The 8,057-nt window shown below is 43.7% G+C and overlaps 1 long non-coding RNA gene across 1 annotated transcript; it reads left to right on the forward strand.

Moving 5' to 3' along the window:
* Positions 1 to 6,594: 6,594 nt before the first annotated feature.
* Positions 6,595 to 7,549, forward strand: LOC119962080. Its single transcript, XR_005459805.1, has 2 exons — positions 6,595 to 6,774; positions 7,372 to 7,549. It is a non-coding gene; the product is annotated as an uncharacterized LOC119962080 (long non-coding RNA).
* The last annotated feature ends 508 nt before the right edge of the window (positions 7,550 to 8,057 follow it).

Raw genomic sequence — 8,057 nt, forward strand, 5'->3', positions numbered from 1 at the left:
TGTCTTCTGGATGTTGTTGGGGAAGTTATTGAGGATTACTTAGTGTTGTATTCTTTGGGGGTTGTATTTGAATTGATGGCTGCTAAGATGTTCACTGTATGTTTTAAAAAGTTCATAGAATGAACATTGTTTTGCTTTAAACAATTTTTTTCGATTTCTGCTGCACAACACATGTAGAGTTGGCCGTGTGCTCCCCATACCACAGTCTATTAAAAGTTGTGGGTCACGTGAACTCCATGCTACAATTTGGGGTTCTCTAAACCCTGGCTCATAACAAATTGGGATAACCCATCCGGGATAAAAGTCTATCTATTGGATTGGCTTAGTGAACTTAAAGACAGTGAGGGGTGAGCATATTGTGGTTGCTTTTCAGGTGTTGGATTTTAGTTTAAGTAGGGAGTGAGTTGTGGACAATGGCTCTTTCAGAGGCTCTGAGATTTTTGGGGGTGGAGATGGTCACACGCAGTACCTTACAGAGACTAAAAGCAGACTGTTAAATTTGGCAAAAACATTGCAATTAACATTACCTGACAAAATGCGCAAAGATTAGATAATTATGGCGGTGGCGAAGCATTTAAAGTTGCCTGAGATATAGTTTGACTCATTGGAAATGGCAAAAAATTCAGTTGCAAATTAAACAAATGGAACATGAGAAAGAATTAAAGCAGCTTGAATACGAAAGAAAGGAAAAAGAAAGAGAGAGAGCAGAAAGAGAAAAAGACAGAGAAGAAAAAGAAAAGGAGAGTGAAGAAAGGAGAAGAGAAAGAATAGCCCGAGCAGAACAAAAATAAAGAGAAAGGGAGATACAAATCAGGGAAAAGATAAAGAGAGAGAGTTTGAACTTTGCAAAATGGCCATGAAAGATGACAGTCAGTTACAATTGGCAGACATAAAGGGAAACGTACAGTTGGATGATAGTGATGAGGATAGTGAGAAAGAGCGTCAAAGTCGAAGGCTTGCTGGGAATCTATTTAAATATGTCCAAGCATTGCCAAGATTTGATGAGAAGGAGGTGGAAGCCTTTTTCATTTCATTTGAGAAGGTAATTAAACAAATGAAATGGCCACAGGACATGTTGGTATTACTGATTCAAACAAAGGTGATCGGTAGGGCTAGTGAAGTGTTTGCATCACTACCGGAGGAAGTATCTGGGACGTATAAGGAGGTGAAAAAATTAATCTTAGGTGCATATGAACGAGTGCCTGAAACATACAGACAAAGATTTAGAGATTTAAGGAAAGAATTTGGTCAAATATACATGGAGTTTGAAAGGATCAAACAGATTAATTTTGATAGGTGGATAAGGGCTTTGAAAATAGACCAAAAGTATGAAGCTCTCAGAGAAATTATACTTTTGGAGGAGTTTAAAAATTCAATTCCTGATGTAGTGAGAACTCATGTGGAAGAGCAGTGGGTTAAAACTGTGAGATTAGCAGCAGAAATGACAGATGATTATGAATTAGTTCACAAATCAAAGCTTGGTTTCTGACATCAGTTTCAGCCTGTGAGGGATAGAAACTGGGGAGATGAGAAATACTTGTGGTAAAAGTAAAGGTGATCTGATGGGAGATAATAAGGAGAGTGTACTTCAGATTTAAAAAGAAATCTAGGAGGCTGGAAGAGACATGAAAAGTTTCAAATGTTTTCATTGTAATAAACTAGACCATGTAAAGTCACAGTGTAGTTGGTTAAAGAAAATCACTGGGAAGGCTGATGTGGTAAAACAGGATAAGACAGTGGGGTTCTCGAAAGTGATAAAGGAAAGCCCAAGCCTCACGGTAGCATGGTGGTTAGCATCAATGCTTCACAGCTCCAGGGTCCCAGGTTCGATTCCCGGCTGGGTCACTGTCTGTGTGGAGTCTGCACGTCCTCCCCGTGTGTGCGTGGGTTTCCTCCGGGTGCTCCGGTTTCCTCCCACAGTCCAAAGATGTGTGGGTTAGGTGGATTGGCCATGTTAAATTGCCAGTAGTGTAAGGTTAATGGGGGGATTGTTGGGTTACGGGTATACGGGTTACGTGGGTTTAAGTGGGGTGATCATTGCTCGGCACAACATTGAGGGCCGAAGGGCCTGTTCTGTGCTGTACTGTTCTGTGTTCTGTGAGGTGCAAAAGATTGTCCAGTCTGATCAAGAGGTGATTGATAAGAAGGTACCAGATCTCTTCAAAGAATTTACTCATGTGTGTCAGGAGGAGCAGCTAAAGAAGTCACAATTTTAAGAGATACGGGAGCTGGTCAATCTTTAATGGTAAGAGATGAGGAGTTATGTAGTTTGGGAAGAATGTTGCCAGAAAAGGTGGTAATATGTGGAATTCAGGGTGAGAGGAGTAGTGTTCCATTATATAAGGTAAGGTTGGAAAGTCCAGTGAAGTGGCAGTAGGAGTAATAGAGAAGCTATCTTGTCCAGGAATGCAATTGATCTTGGGCCATGATATAGCTGGATTGCAGGTGGGAGTGATGCCTAGTGTGGTTGATAAGCCAGTGGAAAATCAGACAACTGAAGTGTTGAAGGACGAATATCCTGGAATTTTTCCAGACTGTGTAGTAACAAGGTTGCAAAGTCACAGGTTAAGACAAGAGGAGAAATCAAAGAGTGAAGATGACGTTGAAGTGCAATTATCAGAAACGATTTTTTGATCAGATGGTTGAAAAAGAACAAGAACAGGTGGAGGATAAGGCGGATATTTTCAATTCAGGAAAATTGGCAATCACAACAAAAAGGTACACCTGGTGGTAATTGATGGGAAATGTTCAGCCTGGAGTTCAGTTACTGGTGGTGTACCACAAGGATCTGTTTTGGGGCCACGGCTGTTTGTCATTTTGATAAATAACCTGGAGGAGGGCGTAGAAGGATGGGTGAGTAAATTTGCGGATGACACTAAAGTCGGTGGAGTTGTGGAAAGTGCAGAAAGATGTTGCAGGTTACAGAGGGACCTAGATAAGCTGCAGAGCTCAGCTGAGAGGTGGCAAGTGGAGTTTAATGCAGGGAGGTGATTCATTTTGGAAGGAGTAACAGGAATACAGAGTACTGGGCTAATGGTAAGATTCTTGGTAGTGTGGATGAGCAGAGAGATCTCGGTGTCCATGTACATAGATCCCTGACAGTTGCCACCCAGGTTGATAGGGTTGTTAAGACGGTGTACGGTGTGTTAGCTTTTATTGGTAGAGGGATTGAGTTTCAGAGCCATGAGGTCATGTTGCAACTGTACAAAGCTTTGGTGCGGCCGCATTTGGAGTATTGCGTGCAGTTCTGGTCGCCGCATTATAGGAAGGATGTGGAAGCATTGGAAAGGGTGAAGAGGAGATTTACCAGGATGTTGCCTCGAATGGAGGGAAGATCTTATGAGAAAAGGCTGAAGGACTTGAGGCTCTTTTCGTTAGAGTGAAGAAGGTTAAGAGGTGACTTAATAGAGGCATACAAGATGATCAGAGGATTAGAGAGGGTGGACAGTGAGAGTCTTTTTCCTCGGATGGTGATGACCCTCTGACAATGCAGCACTCCCTCAATACTGACCCTCTGACAGTGCAGTACTCCCTCCGTACTGATCCTCTGACAACGCAGCCCTCCCTCAATACTGACCCTCTGACAGTGCAGCACCCCCTCAGTACTGACCCTTTCTGGGTTACTGTCAATCAATTCCTCAGGGCTCCGCCCTTTGATTGGTCACATCCAATCAGGGGCTGCCACATCCCTTTTGGTTTGGGCACTCAGTGGCCAATCGTGAGAGGGCTCCGAGCAGGAGCTCAGTGTCGCCTAGTCTGGAAGATGATGCTGTGGACCTGATGGTCCCATTGGTACTTTAATCGCCTTGAATGGCCCATTTGCAGGTGTGAATTCCTGCATACTTCTGGGCTGCCGTTTAGAAGATACAAGCTGCAATTTGTCTGTGTCCCAAACCTGACCACAATTCCCATCATTCTTTATGGGTGGCCATTATAGATGGCCACAGTTAGGTGGGGTTACTGGGTTACGGGGATAGAATGGCGGTGTGAGCTTAAGTAGGGTGCCCTATCCAAGAGCCGATACACACTCGATGGGCTGAATGGCCTTCTTCTGCACTGTAAATTCTATAATTTAAGTCTTGCTCTCTGAAATGGATTGCGCATGAAAAATGAACATTTTTGATATTAATTAGGGTGCTATTTAGCCTGTGATGTTTAATGGTATTTTGATAATATTACCTTAAGGGGAAACCGTTTTTTTTTACATCACAATGTAATACTTTGCCATGGAAATAATACAATGAGATTTCGAACGAAGTGCATCAGGATGACAGAAGCAAGTTCGGGTTTCAGGTAATGAATCACAGATTATATTAATCTATTGATTGAGTGGAAAACAAAGATGGAAAGGCTGCAATGCACTGGGGGGGGAGGGAAGTAAGGCATACTGTTACACAATAATAATGAGAATTCTGACCTTACACGGTATCTAGTAACACATTTACTAAATCAACTCTACTAACACACGTACCTCTATGGCTTGTACATGCTCAGTCAGTTGCTGGCTGAAACAATTATTAATCTACTGAAATTAAACATGAAGAAAGATGATTTTCCTCATTTAATTATTGTTGGAGAGGTTTAGGTGTGTCAGAAGTATCATAAAGGAATGGGATCAGGTTGAGGTGAAGTTTGACCAAAACTGATCTTCTCTGTTTTGATTCTCTGCCCAATTTCACAGCATGGAAGGGCAGCACGGTAGCACAGTGGTTAGCACAGTTGCTTCACAGCTCCAGGGTCCCAGGTTCAATTCCCGGCTTGGGTCACTGTCTGTGCGGAGTCTGCATGTTCTCCCCGTGTGTGCGTGGGTTTCCTCCGGGTGCTCCGGTTTCCTCCCACAGTCCAAAGACGTGCAGGTTAGGTGTATTGGCCATGCTAAATTGCCCTTAGTGTCCAAAAACGTTAAGTGGGGTTGTGGGGATAGGGGGGAGGTGTGGGCTTGTGTAGGGTGCTCTTTCCAGGGGCCGGTGCAGACTCGATGGGCCGAGTGTCCTTCTTCAGCACTGTAAATTCTATGAGATTCTATGAGGTGTGGAATACTCCAGATTGGCAACTTGCAAATTAATTCAGATGACTTTGTGACTATCTATTCTGTACTTCTGGATCTGATTCTCTCCAATCAGGTTTCTGTTCCTGTCACATCAAAATGGATCCTTATCAAAATCAAACCTCTGTAACAGAAACACAGTGGATTGTCTCTTCTTGTCCTTTTTAATTTCTCTGCAGTCTGTGACACAGTCAAAAACACAATTTTCCACCATGGCGTAGCTCTGTGAGACTGTGCTCATGTTAGTTCCACTCTTGCCTGTCCACTTAATGTCTTGGGTAATGGTTTCTGAATCCACCCTTTACTGTTACCTCTGAAGATCCCAAGCATTTACCCTCCCATTCTTCATGTGCACACTTCATCTTGATAACAAGTATCCAAAGTCACGACTTCAGGTTCTACATGAAGGCTCACCTCACCCATCTCATCACTTGTCTCAAACTCTCTACTACCACATTGTTGGCAACATACTTGACTTATTGCGAATCCCAATTCTGTTGCAGTTCCATCCAGTTGTGCAAGACTGAAAACATAGGGCAGGATTTTCCAACCCTTCCCGTTGGCAGGCACTTCCAGTCCCCCCAAAGGCGATTCCCTGCAGCAGGTTCCCAGGCGAGCCATGCGAATTAGCGTCGACATTGGTGGGATTGGAAGATCATTGGCGACCAATGGTGAGCCGCCTCTGCTACAAGAAAACACAACGAGAGGGTGGGGTGGGGAGTGGAAAATCCTACCCAAGCTGCAATCCACAGGGTAATTCTCTATTCTTTATCAACTCACTCCCTCACCACTTGAAGTCATCTGTTCACACTGAGCTGAGCTTCAGGCCCTAGGTCCACTCCATCCACTTCTATAACTTCACCCATCTCCATCCATACCTCCACCAATCTACTGCTAAAGTATTTTAATTTATCCAAATTTGCCAATTTCAATATTTTCCTGGTTCAATCCCATTCTCTAATGTTCATTAACTTCAGCTCACCCAAAACTTTCAAAACAAACTTGCCTCACTGATGCATCACCTTTTGTGCTTGCTGACCAACATTAGCTTCTGGTCCTTACACCTAGTCCACTTCCTTCCATCCTCACAGAACTTTCCCTCTCTGCCATCTCCATTCCAATACCTGTTCATGCTACAGACCTAGAGGTAGTGCAACAACTGTCCTCATACCTGGATCAGGTAGCCCTCTTTTTTTTGTCTGCATTCAGAAACTGGCAAAAAAACACCTCCAAGTACCCAGTATGTTGCTGCCACCAACTCTGCCTCAGCAAATGTTACTTAAAAAAAACAATCCCTCACCTGTAACTTGTTGGATTGACCATGGTTAGGTGGATTGGCCATGCTAAAATGCCCTTGTTAGGTGGGGCTACTGAGTTACGGGGATAGGGGTGGGGTGTTCTTTCCGCTGCAGACACGATGGGCCGAATGGCCTCTTTCTGCACTGCAAATTCTATGAATGGTACTACGGTTAGCACTGGTCCAAATGTTACATTACGGCAGATGGCCTGTTACTTGATGAATAATATACAAATTTGTTGCCCAAATTAGGGATCCTGAGAGTGATGATAGGAGACGGCTGCCTCACATGTTTCCAGCGGCCTCTGTGGACACCTGTCTGTACCTGTTCTGAGGGGGCCTCGCCCTCAGACCATGCCAGAAGATGCTGGTGGTTGCTGTGAGCAGCCAGAAGTGGCACCAGACTTCTGTAGCTTCACTGGAGGTGGTGGTATGCAAGGCCATTTTGTATGCTTTATCTTTTGTTTGTGTTCCTTGACTTTTTTTTTGGTGTGCGCATTAATTAGGTGAAAACGATTTCATTTTCTCTAGCACTTTATTGCTGAACAACTCCATAATGCCACGCTGTTACTTTTGGTGTGCTCATTAATTAGGTGAAAGCAATTTCATTTTTTCTGGCACTTTATTACTGAACAACCCCATAATGACCACACTGCTGCTTTTTTAATCACAATTTTTTCCTTCACAATGTCACCTCTATTATGCAGCAATACTCAACTCCTGATATCTGTGACTTGCCCATAATATATTCCTATAGATAGTGTATAGAAATAGTGTGTCCTTATGCACATGCAGTAATCCAGTAGGATAGGGTGCAATAATATGGAAAAATATTGCGGCAAGTCAACTTTTGGTCATGTACCCTTAGGTGTCTGAGTGAAACAGACTAAGTAAATAAAATATTGCAAAGTGTTACCGTTGATTTGTTGAAATCTTATCCAGAAATCTAAAAGTACATCAGATTTTTAAAAAGCAATTTTCATTTCTTCGAAAAATTCCGTTAATAATTAAAATGTTATTTCCTCAGATGTTCTTAAACTTGGATGGGAGCAGAAGTAGTGGTCAGGAATCTCAAAAATACATTGTGTCACAGGTTCCTGATCAATCAATACATTATCCCAAAAAATTTCTGATTATCTGCGGAAAGCCAACGGCCATCGGTTCCGGGATAGAAACGGTTCCGGGATAGAAACGGTTCCGGGATAGAAACGGTTCTGGGATAGAAAACAGCGCACTAATGTGCCCTCAACGCGACAAACTTTCCCGCTCCATCAGCAGCCTTGGGCCTCCAGCGAGACGGTCTGCACAGGCTGCAACGCGGTGCAGTGTCAATGCACCCAAAGGAAATGGCGGCAGCACAGTGGTTAGCACTGTTGCCTCACAGCGCCTGGGTTCAATTCTGGCCTTGGGTAGCTATCTGTATGGGGTTCATATGTTCTCCCCATGTGCGTGTGGGTTTCCTCTGGGTGCTTTGGTTTCCTCCCACAGTCCAAAGATATGCAGGTTAGGTGGATTGGCCGTGCTCCTGAATGTCCATGGATGTGCAAGTTAGGTTTCGGAGATAGGGTGGGGTGAGGTCCAGGCAGGCTGCTCTATAAGAGGGTTGGTGCAGACTCTTTGGTCCGAATGGCCTCCTTCAGCACTGTAGGAATTTTATGGTTCTATTCTATGTTTCTTGGAAACCCATACAGAAACAGGGAGAATACGCAAACA

This window comes from Scyliorhinus canicula, chromosome 2 (assembly GCF_902713615.1).
Source record: "Scyliorhinus canicula chromosome 2, sScyCan1.1, whole genome shotgun sequence".
NCBI lineage: Eukaryota > Metazoa > Chordata > Chondrichthyes > Carcharhiniformes > Scyliorhinidae > Scyliorhinus > Scyliorhinus canicula.